Genomic DNA, 20,593 nt, shown 5'->3' with positions numbered 1-20,593 from the left:
CTTTTAGATGATCTTAAGGAGCTAGTTTAAAAATATAGATTTTAATTTTTATATAGGGATAGGGAGCCATTGAAAATTTTTGACCAGGGAATAATGTGATTTAACTTTAGAATTTAAAATTGTAAACTGATAGCAATGCTGATGCCAGATTCATTGTAGAACAAAATGTAAAAGAACAATTAGAAAATGGAGAATGGTGTCAGACACTGCTGGTCACACCTGAGTATCTGTTCTTTCCTCCTTCACAGTAATAAAATCCCTTATTTTTAGCTGTAAACTTGGCCATCTAAAATAAAAATTATATTCCCAACTTTCCTTGTGGCTAGGTGTAGCTATGAGACTGTGTTCCTACCAGCAGCCTCATGCAGCATGCCTAGAAATTGCCTGAAATACAACCTTTTCTTCCATCATTTTTCTTATGTCAGTAATCTGCCATCTTGTTCTAGTTCTAGCTGCTCATTTAGATCCATGGATTGTCATTACAGACCTAAACTGAATTTCACCAGACTTCTCCATGAGAGAGGATTAAACTGTCTTGAAGCCACTGAGACTTGGAGATTCTGTTATTTGCTATAGAATCTAATCCTAGCCAACTCAGAGATAGGAGTGGGAATATGAATGGGAGCTTAGTTTCTAGGATTTCAAGCCAATATCAATAAAGGAAGCAAGGAGGAAGATGATCCTTTTGGCTTGAGGTCCAATCCGGGCTGAGATGTTATATGATTAGCAACCAGTGTTAGGAGCCTGGAAGAGAACTTGAAGTGGGAGATCACAGACTTGGAGTGAGAAACAGGCCTGTAAGTAGCTCTGGTGATTGACTGTATTGGAGGGGATGAAATTTCCAAGGGAGAAGAGTGTAGAAAGAGTGTGAAAAAAAAGTGGAAAAAAATGAAGGCTGATCATCTGTGAGGTCTCTCTTCATAGAGGACAAGGAAGTAAGAGAGATAGGAAAGTGGGGTAGGAGATGCATGGTGATGGTGAGGGGTCAAATGAAGAAGGATTGAGACTGAATTGGAGAAGTTTATTTCTTTTGGACCTGGCAGGAAATGTGGAAAAAGGAAAGGAATTTCCAGATTTCCCATAATTAAGAGTGTATGGATTATATGTGTTTGTTAATAGATAAAATGCTATTTTATTGAATTTTTCAGGAGAGACTTAGATTCCAATCATAGAGTTGTTTTCTGCTTTTAAGAGCTTTGGTTAGGCTCTTCTCGGTAAGCAGGTACATACCAAACTATCTCAGTGAGAGAATTACTGAAGCATTCCATGGAGGATGGATGGTCTTGGTTAGAAAGCCACTTAATGGTTTTAAAGTTGTGAGCAGATGATCATGCTGCTTAAGCAACAGACCATGAAGACTGAGAATTCATGAATGGCTTTGGTATTGGCACCAAACAAAATTAATAAGAAATTGGATTTGACACATTATAATAGCATGCATAATTATATCGTTATACTTTGTGATAATGGTCATCTAGTAACAGGCCATAACTGGTAATACTCAGTATTACTTTTGCCTGGATATATATACCAGAAATTTTTTGGGATAGCTGTAACAGAGAATGATGAGAAATATGAGGGAAAGGAAGGTTTGTGCTAAGAGGAAGGATGGGGAAGAAGTGGGGACTGTTCCTTCCTCTCTTGCTTCCTAACTAGCTTATCCCAGGGCTGGAGGTCTAAAGTGACTTGCCTCCAGTTGAGCACCTAATGTGTCTACTCGCACCAGTTCCCACCCTCCAGGGCCAGCAAATCTGCCAGTCGTATTTTCTCATTTGGAAAAGATGGAAGATATCGCTCTCTGTGGTTCCCTGATTTCCTGAAACGTCTTCAAGACTTTATGCATGGCCCAACCCAAAACTTTTCTTCCCCTGACCCCAACAGGAGAGGAGGAGGCTACAGACCTTCAGAGATTATAGTTACCTGCACTCATCAGGAGTTTAAAGGGGCAGGCCTGTGTTTATAAAGGTTACAGGTATCTCGGACAGGGTGTTGACCTGACCAGCAGTATACAAAACAGTTACATGTTCCATGTTTTCAAAGATGAAACATTTCAGAGTGTAGGACCATAAGAAACCCCAAAAAGTCACAAACCATGATAACAAAATATCACAGGGGCACCTGGTGGCTTAGTCGGTTAGGCGTCCGACTTTCGCTTAGGTCATGATCTCGTGGTTCGTGGGTTCGGGCCCCTCATCGGGCTCTGTGCTGACTGCCAGCTCAGAGCCTGGAGCCTGTTTCAGTCTGTGACACCCTCTCTCTCTGACCCTCCCCTGCTCACGCTGTCTCTCTCTCTCTCTCCTAGAAATAAAAAAAATTTTAAAAAAATATATATCACATTTACTCTCCTATCTTCCAAACCCAGAGGAGTGCTTAAAATATTTGCTGAATGAATTTTGGGTAAATATTCTTATTTCCATAATATTTAAAACTTCATCTGAAATCTAACCTGTACTCTGTATTTTCAAACATAAGGAAAGGAATACTAATAGCTAATTGGAGGAATGGGATGGGAGATGAGGCATAGCATGGGGAGAGGAGTGAGAGATAGCATGTCTTCCCCATAAAATATTCATTGTTAAGTACTGGCAAAATCTTGGTTCACATTTCAGTTCCTTTAATACTTTAAAAAAATATATGTCTGTTTATTTTTGAGAGAGCATGCATGCCAGCCGGGGAGGGGCAGAAAGAGGGAAATCGAATTTGAAGTGGGCTCTGTGCTGACAGCAGAGAGCCTGATAGGGAGCTTGAACTCATGAACAGGAGACCATGACCTGAGCCAGAGTTGGATGCTTAACTGACTGAACCACCCAGGCGTCCCAGATTTTCATTCGTTTAATTGCTAATTGTGTGATATAGGGCAAATTACTTAAATTTGAGCCAAAAGCATCTTCATTTTTAAAATTTCAGTAATGATATCCACCTTTTAAGATTTTGTAAAAGTAAAGAAGGTTTATGAGAATCTTCTTAGTAAATTCTAAGTGGCAATTCAAATGTTGGATGTATTTATTGATACTAACAGCAATAATAGTAAAAACAATTGGAGCACTGCCAGGGAGTGGGATCTCTAGAGGAAGGCATGAGTGAAATTAACGTGGAATATATGGGCTTTGGGCCTCTGGATGTATAGAAAGGAGGGTGGCTGCAAACAGAATAATAATGATGGGTGCTACTTTTAATTATGTATAAGCTGTTTTGCAGACTCACCAACACTCTGAGCTAGATATTATCTCCATTTTACAGATGAGAAATCTGAGGCTGAGCCTGGTTATGAAAGCTACTCTAGGTCATACTGTTAGTGTCAAAAATGGATATGACCCCTGACTTCTCTAGTTCGTATGGTGACCATACTTCTCCAGGATTCAACATAGAATCAACATTTCTTTGAATGACAGCTGAGCTCTATCCACTTTGAATACTTCAAAAGACCAGCTCTTCTACTCAGTGAGACCCTGTGAGAACTAGAGAGGCAGGTGTGGAGAGTAAGCCACCATGGTAAGCTGCCTCTGTCTTGGGGAAGAATAGAGGAGGAGGCTCTGCTTAGCTTTGACTTAGTTTTGAGCAGCACATAGATGATGTGCTGAGATACCCAGGTGTCTGTTTCATAGACAAGTGCATGCAAAATAGCCCAGTGGGACCCTTTCTGGCGTTTATGGTCGATATGCTACCGTGTGGAGGGTGGCCATTTATTGAATTCCTATTCCACTCAACTTCAGTTCATTTGACTTTGGAGGAGTTGCAACATGCCCTTGCCTCTTAATCTGGGCTTTCTCTAGAGGTGCTGTGTGACTGATTCTTTGTCAGACTTAGTTAGAAATTCAGACGATATCGATTTTAAATAGATCCATGGAGTTTGAGAACAGTTAGAGTACAGATGGGAGAGGTTAAAATTTTCCTAAATTTGTCTGTGTTAAACTCATCATCTCCTAGTACTGGACATCATTATGGAAATAATAACATATCTTATTCATCCATCCATCAAACATGTATTAAAAGCCTACCATATATTAGTGTGCATACAAAGTACTAGGTATATAGAAATAAACATATGAACAGTGCTTGTTCTAAAGTAGGGTGGAGAGCCTGAGGGTGGTATTTGGGTTTGTCAGGGAAGTACATGCTCAGCAAGCTTTGGCAAAAGTGTGAAAATTTTTTTTTCCTTAGAGGACAGGAATTGCATTTGTTTTGTTCACAGATTATAGCATATCTTCACAGAATCTAGCACAGAATATAGCTTAGCTAAGAACCCAAGACATTTTGGGAGTTGACCTAATATTTCAAATATTATGTTATTATATTACTAATGTTTTCACTTACATGATCAAGTGGCCAGAATGAGTTCATTCAACCTATAAGTCCTTTTTGCTCCTTTTAGTGAGCTGGAAATTTTGGTTGCCAAAGTCAACCTGGTAGCCAAATGTTTACATTTTGGTAATTAATGATTGCACTTAGTCACAGATTTGATGAGTGATTTATTTTTAACAAAAGCTGAAGGTTCATGACAAGCTCAGCAAATTTGTTGGCAGTTTTAAGACATTACACTAGGTTGCTTAGGAAAATTTCCCAGCAAAGAAGGCCTATTAGATTATATAATATTCCTTCAAGGCAACTAGAAAATAATTTTTAAATTTATGTCTATTTTGGTATTAAAAACCAAAAATTACCTGAAAAGGGAAAAAATGTGGGGAATTGATTAGATATTTGATGGTGGTTTTTTTTGTAATTCAAAGGAGTAGTGAATTTTGATTTATCCCAAAAGTTAAATCATAGTTCTAAAAGTGGAAATAATAGTTTCCATTTGATTACTAAATTTTTTAGAGTTGACTTACCTATTTTCAGATGATTTTAGTTACCCCTTCCTTTTAAAATTCAAACTCTAAATTTAGGGCTATACCTCAATATAGTGTTTATGAAATGGGTTAAAGCTTAGGGAATGTTCCAGTGCAATCTAAAACCACACCAAGTACCAAAGTTTTTATGTTTGAAAAGTGTTTTAATCAGCGATGGATTTGGAATTATTGCCAGGTGATTCTTGAATCTTTAGGCCTAGGCCTTATGAATACATTATCCAGATGTTTATACAATGCCATTCTACTAATGTCCTGTTTATACTTTGACTTTGTGGTAAAAAAAAAATACATGTGCCTACTTCAAAGTACCAGATGAAACTATTTTACATCAACTAAATATTATACTTGAGCTGTTCAACAGCCCTTCACCTTCACTCCCTCTGCCTTAAAGGGGCTTATTTTCTATCATCACCTATTTTCTCCATGACATATGACAAGAATTCAGTCTGTTTTGTGGAATTTTTTGTGAATACTAAGTCCTTGGTAATGCTTCTTATACCTTTTCTAGCTTTTCTACTTTCCCTGAAATGTATTCTCTCTTGGAAATAAAAGTTTCATTTCTCAATTTTTAAAGCCGGATTATTAATTGAAACTATTCAATATGAATAGAGGAACACTCTCTAATTCCTCAAAACCCAGCAGCAGAATCTAATCCTTTGAAAAATCTGTCTTCTTTACTTATCACTATTAATCAGTTTAAGATGACTTAGAAAGGTATATTGGGAGAAAGAAATAGAAAAAAAGAGGAGAATAAAGCAATATTAAAGCTGACATTTTATATTTAGGTTGGGAAGGTAAAAAAAATCCTCTTTTACTTTTTCATCTATTTTTTGAGTAGTTTTGCTGCATAAATTTACATATATACTATTGGGGTTGGAGTATATACACAATTTTGAAACATGTTTTAACCATTTTCTGTGTTATTACATATCCTTCAAAATATGGTGCTTAATGGCTGCAGAGGTATTTGTGATGACTTTACCATCCTTTATTTGATCTTTCCTATTTTTTTATTGTGCTAAATCAGTCCCATGGTGATTTACATCCACCCTTTTTCTTCACTGAGCCCCTCTCTGCTCACTATGTCACCAAACAGTTCTGGCTCTTCACTTTCACACATAAAAGAGCACTGCACCTTCTGGGACCAATTGGGTTTTGGTGAGACATGTGACTTTTTCTAGCCAATGAGATGTAAGCAGAGCATTTATTGATGAGAGATCTTCCAGAGTGCTTTCCCCCCTGCCACAGTCAGCAGTAGTGTCCTGGAGAGGTGTCTGCTCTGTTAGCTTGAATCCCGGAGTGAGGGAGAGGCCAAGGTTAGCACTCCGAAGAGCTGGGATGGATAGGTAATGTGAGCAGAAAATAAAGCTTTATCTTGGGAGTTCCAGTCAAAGATGGCAAAAAGGAGGCTCGTACACTCATCTTCCACATATGCACCAAATCAGCAGCTTCACATGGAGCAACTGCCTCTGAAAGAAACTCGAAAACAAGCTTAGTGACTTCCTACAGATCAGACAAACAAGAAAACACCCTCACTGAAATGGGTAGGAAAGACTAAGACACATTCTCCCTATAAACCTCAACTCTAGTAGAGTGATATGTGGTTGGAAGGTAATTCACAACACCTAGCTTTTTCCTGAGGAGCAAAGTATTTGGACCCAACAGTAAGTGCCCCCAGCTTTTAAGAATTCCACCTTATTGACAGGCCCTCACAACATCTACCACTGAAAGCCAACATGACTTCTGTATGTGAGACCTATAGCAAAGAAAAAATTCTGAAGGGGCTTGTGAGCACTCACTGTGGCCATCCATCTCAGTCTTGGCACAGAGGGAGTAGACAGAAATATGGATGTCTCAGTGTTTCTCTGAGAGAGTCCTATTTGCCTATTTTAAAAGCTCCTGACTGAGGTTCAGGCTTCTAAAATATAGGTCTAGGGGTGGACTGCAATCCTCCTCAGAGACTGATGAAGCAGGAGACACCATCTTGGCATTCTTCCTCTGGCCTGCTCCACATTGCTGCTGTCTCCCTGGAAGCAGCGTGTGCACACATCTGGCCCCCCAGCTTTTGTTGCTGCCACCCTTGGATTGCCTGGCTCTGGTGGCCAGTAGGAACTGATTTATTTTTTATTAAAAAAAAATCAGTTCCAGTACAGCTAACATACAATGTTGTGTTAATCTCAGGTGTGCAATATCGTGATTCAACAATTTTCTACATTACTCAGTGCTCATCATGATAAGAATATTCTTAATCCCTTTCACCTATTTCACCTATCACCCCACCCACCTCCCCTCTGGTAACCATCTATTAAGTCTCTATAATTAAGAGTCTGTTCTTTGATTTGTCTCTGTTTTTCTTTGTTCATTTGTTTTGCTTCTTAAATTTCACATGAGTGATATCATATGGTGTCTTTTTCTAACTGACTTATTTCACTTACCATTATACTCTCTAGCTCTATCCATATTTTTTCAGATGGCAAGATTTTACTTTTTATGCTGAGTAATATTCCATTGTATAGATATACCACATTTCTATCCATTCATCTATTGATGAACACATGGGCTACTTCCACAATATGGGCATTGTAAATAACTCTGCAGTGAACACAGGAGTGCATATATTTTTTCTGAATTATTATTTTTTTTATTCTTTGGTTAAAAATCCAATAGTTGAAACACAGGATCATAGGGTAATTCTCTTTAAGTTTTTGAGGAAAGTCCATATTGTTTTACATAGTGGCTGCACCAGTTTGCATTCCCACCAGTAGTGCAGGAGGGTTCCTTTGTCTTTACATCCTCACCAACACTTGTTTTTTATATTTTTGATTTTGGCCATTCTGACAGGTGTGATGTGATATCCCATTGTGGTTTTGATTTGCATTTCCCTGATGATTAGTGATGTTGAGCATCTTTTCATTTGTTTGCTGGTCATATGTATGTCTTCTTTGGAGAAATGTCTTTTCATGTCTTCTTCCATTTTTCATTTGGATTATTTGGTTTTTTTGATGTTGAGTTATATAAGATCATTGTATATTTTGGATATTACCCTTTATTGGATATGTCATTTGCAAATATCTGCTCCCAGTCAGTAGGTTGTCTTTTGGTTTTGTTAATTGTTTCATTTGCTGTGGAGAGCTTTTATTTTGATGTAGTCCCAATCATTTATTCTTGCTTTAATTTCCCTTGCCTTAGGAGACATCTAGAAAAATGTTGCTATGGCCAGTGTCAGAGAAATTACTGCCTGTGCTCTCTGCTAGGATTTTTATAACTTCAGGTCTCACATTTAGGTCCTTAATCCATTTTGAATTTATTTTTGTGCATGGTGTGAGGAAGTAGTCCAGGTTCATTCTTTTGCATGTAGCTGTACAGTCTTCCCAACATGAGTTGAAGAGACCCATTTTCCTATTGCATATTCTAGCATTTGTTGTCAAAGATTAATTGACCATTTAATTGTGCATTTATTTCTGGACTCTATTCTGTTCCATTGATCTATGTGTCTGTTTTTGTGCCAATATCATACTGTTTTGATTACTATAACCTTGTAATATAACTTGAAATCTGGAAGTGTGATACTTCCAGCTTTGTTCTTCTTTTTCAAGGTTGCTTCGGCTATTTGGAGTCTTTTGTATTTCCATACAGATTTTAGGATTATTTCTTCTAGTTCTGTAAAAATGCTGGTGGTGTGATAAGCTGTGGTTGATAGGCATTGCATTAAATTTATAAATTGCTCTTACATTTTAACAATATTTGTTCTTTATCTTTTTAATGTTTGTTTACTTATTTATTTTGAGAGGGAAAATATCCAGCATGCATGAAGCATGGAGGGCCAGAGAGAGAGAGAGAAAGAGAGAGAGAGAGAGAGAATTCCACAGAGATCAGTGTGGGCTTGATCCCACAACCCTGGGATCACAACCTGAGCCGAAATCAAAATCAGATGCTCAACCACCTAAGCTACCTAGGTGCCCCAACAGTATTTGTTCTTTCAATCCATGGGCATGGAATATATATTTTAAACTTTTTAAATGTTTATCTGTTTTTGAGAGAGACACACACAGAGTGTGAGCAGGGGAGGGGAAGAGAGAGAGGGAGACAGAGAGTCCAAAGCAGGCTCCAGAGTCTGGGCTATCAGCAAAGAGCCTGAAATCGGGCTCAAACTCATGAATGGTGAGATCATGACCTGAGCTGAAATTGCACACTTAAACAACTGAGCCACCCAGACACCCTGCATGTAATATTTTTCCATTTGTTTGTCTCATCTTCAATTTCTTTCATCAGTGTTTTATAGTTCTCAGAGTATAGGTCTTTCACCTCCTTGGTTAAGTTTATTCCTAGATATTTTATTATTTTTGGTGCAGTTTATAAATAGGATTGTTTTTTAAATTTCTCTTTCTTCTGTTTTATTATTACTGTATAGAAATGCAATGAATTTCTGTATATCAATTTCATATCCTGCAACCCTACTGAATTAATTGATCAGCTCTAGTAGTTTTTTGGTGGAGTGTTTAGAGTTTTCTGTATCTAGTATCATGTTATATGCAATTAGTGCAAATTTTATTTCTTTTTTACCAGCTTGGTTACCTTTTATTTCTTTTTATTGTCTGATTGCTGTGGCTAGAACTTCCAGTACTATGTTTGATAAAAATGGTGAGAGTGGACATCCTTGTCTTATTGCTGACCTCAGGGGAAGAGCTCTCAGTTTTTCACCATTGAGTATGATGTTGACTTTGTCAAATGATTTTTCTGCATGTGTTGAAATAATTATATGGTTTTAATCCTTTTTTTGTTGATGTGATGTATTGCATCAATTGATTTACAAATATTGAATCCTTGCACCTTTGCATCCCAGGAATAAATGATTTTTTTATTGTTGGTTTCAGTTTGCAAATATTTTATTGAGGGTTTTCATATCTATGTTTATCAGAGATATTGACTTGTAGTTCTTTTTTTAGTAGTGTCTTTTTGTGGTTTTGGTATCAGAATAATGCTGGCCTCATAGAATGAATTTGGAAGCTTTCCTTCCTCTTCTATTTTTTTGGAATAATTTGAGAAGAATGACTATTCACTGTTCTTTAAATGTTTGGTAGAATTAATCTGTGAAGACTGGTCCTGGACTTTGGTTTGCTGTGAGTTTTTGATTTTTGAGTCAGCTTCATTACTGGTAATTCATCTGTTCAAATTTTCTATTTCTTCTTCTTTTTTCTTTTTTCTGAAATAGAGAGGGAGGAAGTGAGGAAGAGAGAGAGAAATAGAGAGAGAATCCAAAGCAGGCTCCCTGCTGTCTTAACAGAGCCCACTGCAGGGCTTAATCCTACAAATTGTGATATCATGACCTGAGCCCAAATCAAGAGTTGGACACTCAACTGGCTGAGCTACCTGGGTGCCTCTCTATTTCCTCTTGATTCAATTTTGGGAGGTTACGTATTTCTAGGAATTTATCCATTTCTTCTAGGCTGTCCAATTTGCTGACATATAATTTTTCATAATATTTTCTCATAATCTTTTTTATTTCTGTGGTGTTGGTTATTATTTCTCTTCTTTCATATATATATTTTAGAGTTTAGTTATTTAGTTTGAGAGAGGCGGGGGAGGGACAGAGAGAGAGGTAAAAAGAGAATCCCAAGCAGGTTCCACCCTGTCCAAAGTGGAGCTTGATCCCATGACTGTGAGATCATTACCTGAGCCCAGATCAAGAGGTGGGCTCAACTGACTGATTTTTTTTCTGATTTTGTTTATTTGAGTCTTCTCTCTTTCTTTCTATTTTTTTTTTTTCCATGATGAATCTGGCTAAAGGTTTGCCAACTTTGTTGAGCTTTTCAAAGAACCAGCTCCTGGTTTCTTGACTTGTTCTGTTGTTTGTTCTTTTAGTTTCTATTTTTGCAGGACCTGCTTTTGCCAGGACCACAGATCTTTGGCAAACAAAGAAACAGTTCATACCCAGTGATCTCCTTAAGGCTAAATACATAGGTAGCAGATACAAAAACATATCTACTGTTCTTTCCCAGTAGGAAGTCTATTTGAATATTTGAAAAGCTACTGCCTGAGAGCCTAAATTCCAATCAGCCTACATCTAGATGATAACTAAGATCCTCCTTTTGGAATGTTGACAAGTCTTAGCACATGCTCAACTACTGAGAGCCACTATGAATAAAGATGACAGCATGGACATTCACAAAGTTTGGAGAGACAACCAAAAGTTCAGGCCAGCTAAATGATAAGATTCATCTCCTACATGAGACCACACCCTCAAAACTGAGAGAGATAGCTCTTTTATCTAATGTGCAGAAACCTGCAAAGAGTGTTAAGGAAAATGAAGTAACAGAAGAATATATTCCAAACAAAAGAACAAGATAAAACTCCAGAAATAGACCTTGATGAAATGTTGACATATGATTTACCTGATACAGAATTGAAAACAATGGTCATTGAGATGCTTACTTGAGGTCAGGAGAACAATACATGGAACAAAGTGAGAATTTCAACACAAAGATAGAGAATATAATAAAATGCCAAATAGAAGTCACAGATATGAAAGGTAGAATAACTACACTGAAAATTTTAAGGAGAGGTTTAATATCAGACTAGGTCAAGCAGAAAGAAGGTCAGGAACTTGAAGACATGGTAGTAGAATTCATTCAGTCAGGGCAGCAAAAAGAAAAGTGAAAGAAATAGACTTAAGATGGCTTAAAGGATTTATGGAATACTATCAAGAGAACCAGTAGTCTCATTATAGGGGTCCAAGGAGGAGAAGAAAGAGAGAAAGATGCAGAAAGCTTATTCAAAGAAATAAAGACTGAAAATTTCCCTAACCAGGGGAAGGAGAGACATTTGAATCCAGGAAGCCCAGAGAGTTGCTCTCTACAATAAGAATCCAAAGAGACCCACAATGGGAAACATTATAATTAAAATAGCAAAAGTTAAAGTCAAGAAAAAAACAGCTTGTTATGTACAAGGCAACCCCAATAAGACTATCAACAGACGTTTCAGCAGAATCTTTGCAGGCAATAAGGGAATATGTATAATTAAAATTTGTGAAGAGAGAAGAACTTAAATGTTCTCACCAAAGCCAACCAAAACAAAAACAAAAAAATGATGAATATGTGAGGTGATAGATGTGTTAATTAGCTAGATGAAGAGAATACTTTCACATTTGTCAATTATACGTCAAAGAAGCTGAAATAAAAAACCTATTGTTTAAGGAATGTAATCACAGAGGCTGTTTGTTATCATAGTGTAATTTCACTTATCTTGGCTGATGCACTGATCATAGTTATTTAGATTGGGAATCTAGCTTAGACCTTGTTATTATCAAGTGGACGTATACTCACCTTCATTTTCATTAATTATATGCTAGGTCATGGTTTACACCCTCAGATTCTCAAACAATGGGTAATATCTCCCCCTACCCATCTATTTTCAAAGTGTTTCTTTAGCTGACTTCAGACATATTTGATAACTCATATTACAAACAAATACAAGCATTCATACCTTCATTCTCACAATATTTATGATTGATTAGCCCTGTCCATATTTTTCTATTGCTCTGAAAAATATCAATAGCATCTTTAAGATAAAGGCATTTTAAAGTCCAAATTTCATAGTTCTATAAAAGTAAGAAAATTCAAAAGAAGATAAATGCTGTCATTTCTCCTGCCATCTAAACTTATTCTTTTGATCCTATATTTCTTTCTATTCTTTGTGCATAAAATTTCATGTTGCTTGTCATAGTTTACAAAGATTTTGTCATTTTCTCTATATTGTCAAAAATTTCATATTATATTTTGAAATATATTTCAAATTATTTCATATTCTTTTATATATTTCATAATTAACATTTTAATGGCTGCAAATACCCCATTGAAATTGAATACCATAATTTATTCCACAGTTTCCTTATTGAGCTTTTAGATTGCTCCCATTTTTTAAATGAAATACTATTGAAATAAATCATTTTAAACAAATATGCTAGACCACATACAGCTAATCAACATTTTTGTATACATAGTTTCTAAGTCTAAACACGTGTTCTAGCACAGGTGCCATTGATGAAAACATCTCTGGTACTTCTTTTTTGAGATTGTCTTTAAAGCCAATTGATAAGCTACACATTTAGCTATCATTTCCTGGCCAACCAATCTTCAACAAAGTGGGAAAGAGTATCCAATGGAAAAAAGAGAGTCTCTTCAGCAAATGGTGCTGGGAAAACTTGGCAATGACATGCAGAAGAATGAAACTAGACCACTTTCTTATACCATACACCAAAATAAATTCAAATGGATGAAAAACCTAAATGTGAAACAGGAAACTATCAAAATCCTAGAGGAGAAAACAGGCAGTAACTTCTTTGACCTTGGCCATGGCAATTTCCTACTAGACATGTCTCTGAAGGCAAGGGAAATAAAAGCAAAAATGAACTATTGGGACCTCATCAAGAAAAAAGCTAAGCTTCTATACAGTGAAGGAAACAATCAACAAAACTAAAAAGCAACCAGTGGAATGGGAGACAATAGTTACAAATAACATATCTAATAAGGGTTAGTATCTAAAATCTATAAAGAATTTATCAAATTCAACACACACACACACACACACACACACACACACACATACACAATAATAATCCAATGAAGAAATGGGCAGAAGACATGAATAGACACTTTACCAAAGAAAACATCCAGATGGCTAACAGACACATGAAAAAATGCTAACATGACTCATCATCAGAGAAATAAAAATCAAAACCAAAATGAGGTACCACCTCATACCTGTAAGAAGGGCTAAAATTAACAACTTAGGAAATAACAGATGTTGATGAGGATGTAGAGAAAGGGGAACCTTTTTGCACTGTTGGTGGGAATGCAAACTGGTGCAGCCGCTCTGGAGAGTAATATGGAGGTTTTTCAAAAAATTATAAATAGAATAACCTATGACCCAGCAATTGCACTACTAGATATTTATTCAAAGGATACAAGTGTGACGTTTCCAAGGGACACATGCACTCCAGTGTTCAGAGCAGCACTATCAATAATAGCTAAATTGTGGAAAGAGCCCAAATATGAATAGGTAAAGAAGATGTGGTATTTATATATGCAATGGACTATTACTCCATGATCAAAATGAATGAAATCTTGCCATTTTCAGCAATGTGAATGGAATTAGAGTGTATTATGCTAAGTGAAATAAGTAAGTCAGAGAAAGACAAATATCATATGATTTCACTCATGTGAAATTTAAGAAACAAAGCAGATGAACATAGGGGAAAGGAAGGAAAACCAATATGAAAACAGAGAGGGAGGCAAACCATAAGAGAGTCTTAAATACAGAGAACAAATTAAGAGTTGCTGGAGGGGAGGTGGTTGAGGGATGAGCTAAATGGGTGATGGACATTAAGGAGGATACTTACATATAATGTAAGTGATGAACCACTGGGTTCTATTCCTAAAACCAATACTACGCTGTATGTTAACTAACTTGGAATTTAAATAAATTTTTAAAAATTCATTTCATTCTTTTATAACATATCTTGGTTTTGGACTCTACATCATTGGTGTTTTTGTTCATATTTTGGCTGTTTCCAGAAATCAATTCTAATTTTAAAATACCTAATTTCACCTCCAATTTGACTATTTGGAAGGCTGCCAAAATGTTCTGAAGGCAATTTTAGAGGGAAAAGTTCCAAAAATGTTTGGAACAGTGGACAATTACTGCAATAACTCTGCAGTCCCCTGCAGTGATAGCTTTGGAGAGCTAACACCCCTTTTGTTATGTGGATTTGGGTAGGTCTGTTACTATATTCATTAAGTCCAAAACTCTGTAGTCACACTCTTCATGAAAAGACTATCATCCCAAATAATCTCACTTCCTTGAGAGCAGAGGTGATTCTTTCATAGAACCTGTATTCATGCCTTATAGATAGTACATGCCTTTTATATATTTGTGATAGATTCTTTAGCAATGAATAGTCTGTCTAGAATTTGCTTTTTCCATTGGCAAGCACCTATTTTTGAATAAACTCTTCCTGTGACGGCTTGAACTCTCTAACACTTGGGACCAACAATATCTGCAACTGGGAATTTGTTAGAAATGCATGTTCCTTGGCCCCATTTCGTACCTACTGAATCAGAAATGCTGGATGTTGGACCCAATGATCTGTGTTTTAGCAAAACCGCCATATGATTCTGATACATAATACATGATTAAGAAATAGTAAAGTTTGGAGAAAACTGGAAATAAAGTTCTTGGAGATAATACTATGATGAGAGAAAGTTGATGTCAAAGGTTATAAAATTCAGTGTTTTCAGAGTACATATTCTGTACTAAAAATTGTGATATAACACTGGGTGCATAAAAGGAAAAAAGATAATGTCTTTGTTTTTATGGAGTTGATGGTCTAGGATAGATAAATGATGAGTAACAGGTATAAAATATACAAATAAATACAATGCTCTGTGATTCTTCAGTATAGAAGTGTATAAAATATGGGTGGTGATGATCATAACTACCATGTATAAGCCACAAGTTATCAGTCAGGCACAGTACAAGTGCTTTCCATCACAGTATATCATTTTTCTCAGTCTGCCCATTAGAAGGAATATAAAAGATTAAGAGGTTCTATGTGGCTTGAATAGGTTCCCTTGAATCTGGAAAGAGAAGCTTAGTCTCAGCATTCACTCTTCCTTGCCCAGAGCACTTGAGCTATTCATGAACTCTGTGTTGGTCAGTTCCCTTCAGAAATGGGTATATGGGCATCTATCTCAGAATTGATTTACAGATTAAATAACATAATGTATGAAATTGCTTAGCTCAGTATATCTTAAGTATTCAATAGATAGTAATGTCTTTATTGCTGTTGATAGTAATCATCATTATTACCACTACCATCATCAAAATCGTCATCATTTGTATTACAGTGGTAAGTGGCAATATAATATAGATTCTATATGGGTTAAGAACACAGACTCAAGCCAGACTGTCAGGGTTCAGTTCTGACTTTTTGAGCCTTTCGATGTGAGACCATGGCTTATCTTCTCTGTACTTCGATTTCCTTAGTTCTAAGGTGGGGACAATGAGTGCTACTTCATAGGGTTGCAGTGACTGGTAAATGAATTAATGCATGTAAAACACTCAGAACCGACCAGCCCTGTAGTGTATTCGCAGTAAGTGCTAGCTGTTATTATCATTACTTTTGGGGGAAATGTTTAACTTCTCTCTATGGTGTGTTGTGATATGATGGAAGGGTTTATGCTTTAGGAGCCCTTGGAATAAGAGTGCCACTTTTCCTTAAATCTGTAGGCTTTAAGGTTCCACTACTTGGGTAAAGGCCTTTTTATGGTGCCTAAAAATAAGGGGCGGGGGACGAATACCAAAATTAAGCTTTAAAAAGGCCACGGGGAAGAAAATTTTAAATCAAAGGGCAAGGCATCCATTTTTACTTTAAGGGAATGGATAATGATGCACAGTTGCTGTTTGTAGACTCTTTTCTTCCTTTGAAGTAACTGAGTGCTGATTTCCTGTCAGGCCTTTCTGAATTAATTCTGTGCCCCCTCTATATCATTGTGGGGAAGAGATCTCATATAACTTTTCTAAAGATTAGATGACTAAAGTGTACCTATTGCCTCAGAGGCTGAGAAGATGTACACAAATGTGAATAAACAGTTAGAACACTACCAGGTGCACGGGAAGAGTCCTTGAACACAAACGCGATTGACAGCAAGAAAATATTAGCTTTGTAATTCTGCCTGGATGGCACATTGATGGACCGGCACTGCAGAAGGATTCAGCTGCAAGCATTTCATATAATTGATGGTGGAAGAAAAGAAGATTTCGACAGATATTTTTCTGCTAATTTGCCACAGGTGCTCAAATGCCTGTGACCTAGTATTTCAAGGATTCAAACTGCTACTGTGATAGCTTCAGGTTTTGCTTCCAGGTTATTTTATAGTCCATGGCATACATTTTAAAGAATTTAATTCTGTTTTTTGGTAATGCTGCAGTTCACATGATTACAGTCTCACAGGATGAGTGTAGTTTCTCAAACAATCAAGTGATATTAATTTAATTTACATCACTCCGGATTCATGTTCAATTTTTTTTATCATGTGTGTTCTGTGTTCAGTTCTTTTATTTTAAGTTAACATTATTTCATCTACATGTTTCCATATATTGCTTTTGGCTACTTACCTGCCACGCCAGTCTTTCATTTCCCTGCTACCTCTAATGGATTGTTTCTAGATTTATACACAGAGATGCAGGGAACATCTTAATATAACTTTTTTTCTACTTTTATAATGTTGCCAATGAGTTTGTTCTCCAAAGCAGAATAAGCAAAGTTACAATGTTTATAGTTCTTGCTACATATTGGGATCACATTCTAGAAATATTACACAAGTGTAATAGTACCATCAGCATGGAATATATATATATATACATATACATATATATATGTATATATATATATACACTTTTCCCTATAGTTTATGCAATATTGGATTTTGGTGAGAACTGAAATTCTGTGCCCATAAAACTACAGTTCCCCATTTTCCACTTCCCACCGGACACTGGGAACCAACATTCTACTTTATGTGTCTGTGATTTTGATTACTCTGAGCACCTCATATAAGTGGAATCATATGGTATTTGTCTTTTGTGACTTCCTTATTTCACTTAGCATAATGCCCTCAATTTTTATTCATGTTGTAGCCTATGTCAAAATTTCCTTCCTTTCTAAGGCTGAATAATATTCCATTGTATGTATATACCACATTTTGTTTATCCATTCATCCATTGACAAACACTGGGGTAATTTCCACATTTCATCTATTGTGAATAATGCTGCTATGAACATGCATGTACAAATATATCTTTGAGATCATGTTTTTAATTATTTTGGGTATATACCCAGAAGTGATATTGCCAGATCATATGGTTATTCTATATATTTTTTTAAGGAACCACCATACTATTTTCCAAAGTTTGTCCATTTTACATACTCCATTATAGCATACAAGGGCTCTAATTCCTCCACCTTCTCACCAACACTTGTTATTTTCTGTTTTTGTTTTTTATAGTGGACATCCTAATAGGTGTGAGGTGGTATCTCATTAGTTTTGCCTTTCCCTAATGATTAGTGACATCGAGCATCTTCTCAGGGGCTTATTGGCCACTTGTATATTTTCTTTGTTGAATATCTAATGGGGCGCCTGGGTGGCACAGTCAGTTAAGCGTCCGACTTCTGCTCAGGTCATGATCTCACTGTTCGTGGGTTCGAGCCCCGCGTCGGGCTCTGTGCTGACAGCTAGCTCAGAGCCTGGAGCCTGCTTCAGATTCTGTGTCTCCCTCTCTCTCTCTCTCTGCCCCTCCCTTGCTCATGCTCTGTCTCTCTCTAAGATAAATAAACTATAAAAATTAAAAAAAAATACCTTGGCATAAAAAAAAAGAAATATCTATTGAAGTCTTTTTCCACTTTTGAATTGTGTTGTCTGGTTTCTGTTGTTCGGCTTTTGGAGTTCTCTACTAATTCTGAACATTAATCCCTTATCAGAGATGTGATTTGAAAGCATTTCCTCCCGTTGTGTGTGTTGCCTTTTTACCTGTTGATATTGCCATCTGATGCACAAAATTTTCTAATATTCATGGAGTCTAATTTGTCTATTTTGTTACCTTTGCCTTTGGTGTCATTTCCAAGAAACTGATGCCAAATCTGATGTCATGAAGCTTTTGCCCTATATTTTTCTTCTAAGAGTTTTATAGTTCTAGATCTTTTATTTAAACCTTTGACCAATTTTGAGTTAATTTTTGTATGTGGTGTTAAATAAGAATCCATCTTCATTCTTTTGCCTGTGGATATCCAGTTTTCCCAGCACCATTTGTTGAAAAGTCTGCCCTTTCCCCATTGAAAAGTCAAAAATCCCACATATTTGAAGGTTTATTTCTGGGCTCTCTATTCTATGCCATTTGTCTATATGTCTATGTTTATGCAAGTATAACACTATTTTGATTGTGGTAGCTTTGCAGTAAGTTTTGAAATTAGGATGTGTGAGTCCAGCTTTGTTCTCCTCTTTCAAGATTATTTTGGCTATGATGGATCTATTGAGATGCCATATAGATTTCAGGATACGTTTTTCTAGTGCTCCAAAGCACATATTTGGGATTTGGATAAGGATTTCATTGAAGCTGTAGATTGCTTTGGGGAGTATTGACATCTTAACATTATAAGTCTTCTGTGACTTCTCAGCCTTTTGGCTAAGATTAAGTGTAGCAAGAATATATCTTTTAATCCATGAACATGGAATTTCTTTTCATTTATTTGTATTTTCTTTAATTGCTTTCAGCAATGTTTTGTAGTTTTCATTGTAAAGTCTTTCACCTCTGTGGTTAATTCCTAAGTATTTTAATCTTTTGAACTATTGTAAATGGAATTGTTTTTGTAATTTCCTTTTCATGTTGTTCATTGTTTATGTATAGAAATGCATCTCATTTTTATTTGTTGGCTTCGTATCTTGTTAGTTTGGTGAATTCATTTATTAGTTCTAACAGTTTTTTGTGTGGAATCTTTACTGTTTTCTACATATAAGATCACATGAGCTGTAAACAAATATAGTTTTATTTTTCCTTTTCTAACTTAGATGCCTTTTATTTCTTTTTCTTGCATGATTGCTCTGGCAAGAACTTTCAGTACTGTGTTGAATAGAAGTTGCAAAAGTTATCATCCTTGCCTTGTTCCTGATTTTAGAGGAAAAGCTTTCAGTTTTTCACCATTGAGTAAAATGTTTGCTGTAGGTTTTTCATATATGGCTTTATTATACTGAGGCAATTTCCTACTATTTTTAGAGTGTTTTTACCATGAAAGGGTCTTGAAATTGTCATGTTTTTTTCTTTATTATTTAAGATGATCGTATTGTTTATCCCTCTTAATTCTGTCAATGTGGTATATTACATTGAATTTTGTATGTTAAGCCATCCTTGCATTCCAGGAATAAATCTCACTTAATCATGGTTTATAATACTTTTAATATGCTACTTTTTGTTAGTATTTTGTTGAGGATGTTTACATCAATGTTCCTAAGGGTTATTGATCTATCGTTTATTTCCTTGTAGTGTCTTTGCCTGTCTTTGATATTAGGGTAAGGCTGGCTTCATAGAATGACTTAGAGAATAGTCCTTCTTCTTTAATTAAAAAAAATTTAGAGGGGTTGATGTTAATTATTCTTTTGGTAGAATTTGCTGTTGAAGTCATCATGTCTACGGCTTTTCCTTGTTAGGAGATTTTTGATTACTGATTCAGTTTCCTTAATAGTTACAGATGTATTCAGATTTTCTATGTATTTATGATTTGGAGTTGATAGGTTTCATGTTCCTATATATTTGTCCATTTCATTTAGGTTTTCCAGTTTGTTAGCATATAATTGTTCATATACTCTCTTATATCCTTTATTTCTGTGAAATCAGTTAGGAATGAATGTCCCCAATTTTATTGTCGATTTTAGTAATGTGACTGTTCTCTCTCTATTTTTAGTTCATCTAGCTAAAGGTTGTCAATTTCGTTGATCTTTTCAAATTGATTTTCAAATCTTTTCATTGATTTTTCTCTGTTGCTTTTCTTTCTCTGTTTCATTTATCTCTCCTCTAATCTTTATTTTCTTTCTTTCACTAGCTTTCAGTTTAGTTTGTTCTTCTTTTTCTATTTCTAGTTCCTTAAGTTGTAAAGTTAGGTGGTTGATTTGAAATCTTTCCTGTTTTTTTATGTAAGCATT

The 20,593-nt window shown here is 36.0% G+C and overlaps 1 protein-coding gene across 3 annotated transcripts in view; it reads left to right on the top strand.

Moving 5' to 3' along the window:
• Positions 1–20,593, top strand: part of CPQ (carboxypeptidase Q) — a 386,524-nt gene that overhangs the window by 189,666 nt on the left and 176,265 nt on the right. The gene's annotated exons all lie outside the window — the stretch shown is intronic.

This window comes from Hyaena hyaena, unplaced genomic scaffold (assembly GCF_003009895.1).
Source record: "Hyaena hyaena isolate Hyena2069 unplaced genomic scaffold, ASM300989v1 scaffold_452, whole genome shotgun sequence".
NCBI lineage: Eukaryota > Metazoa > Chordata > Mammalia > Carnivora > Hyaenidae > Hyaena > Hyaena hyaena.
The sequence above is the reverse complement of the archived record's forward strand: the minus strand, read 5'-3'. Positions and strand labels throughout refer to the sequence as shown.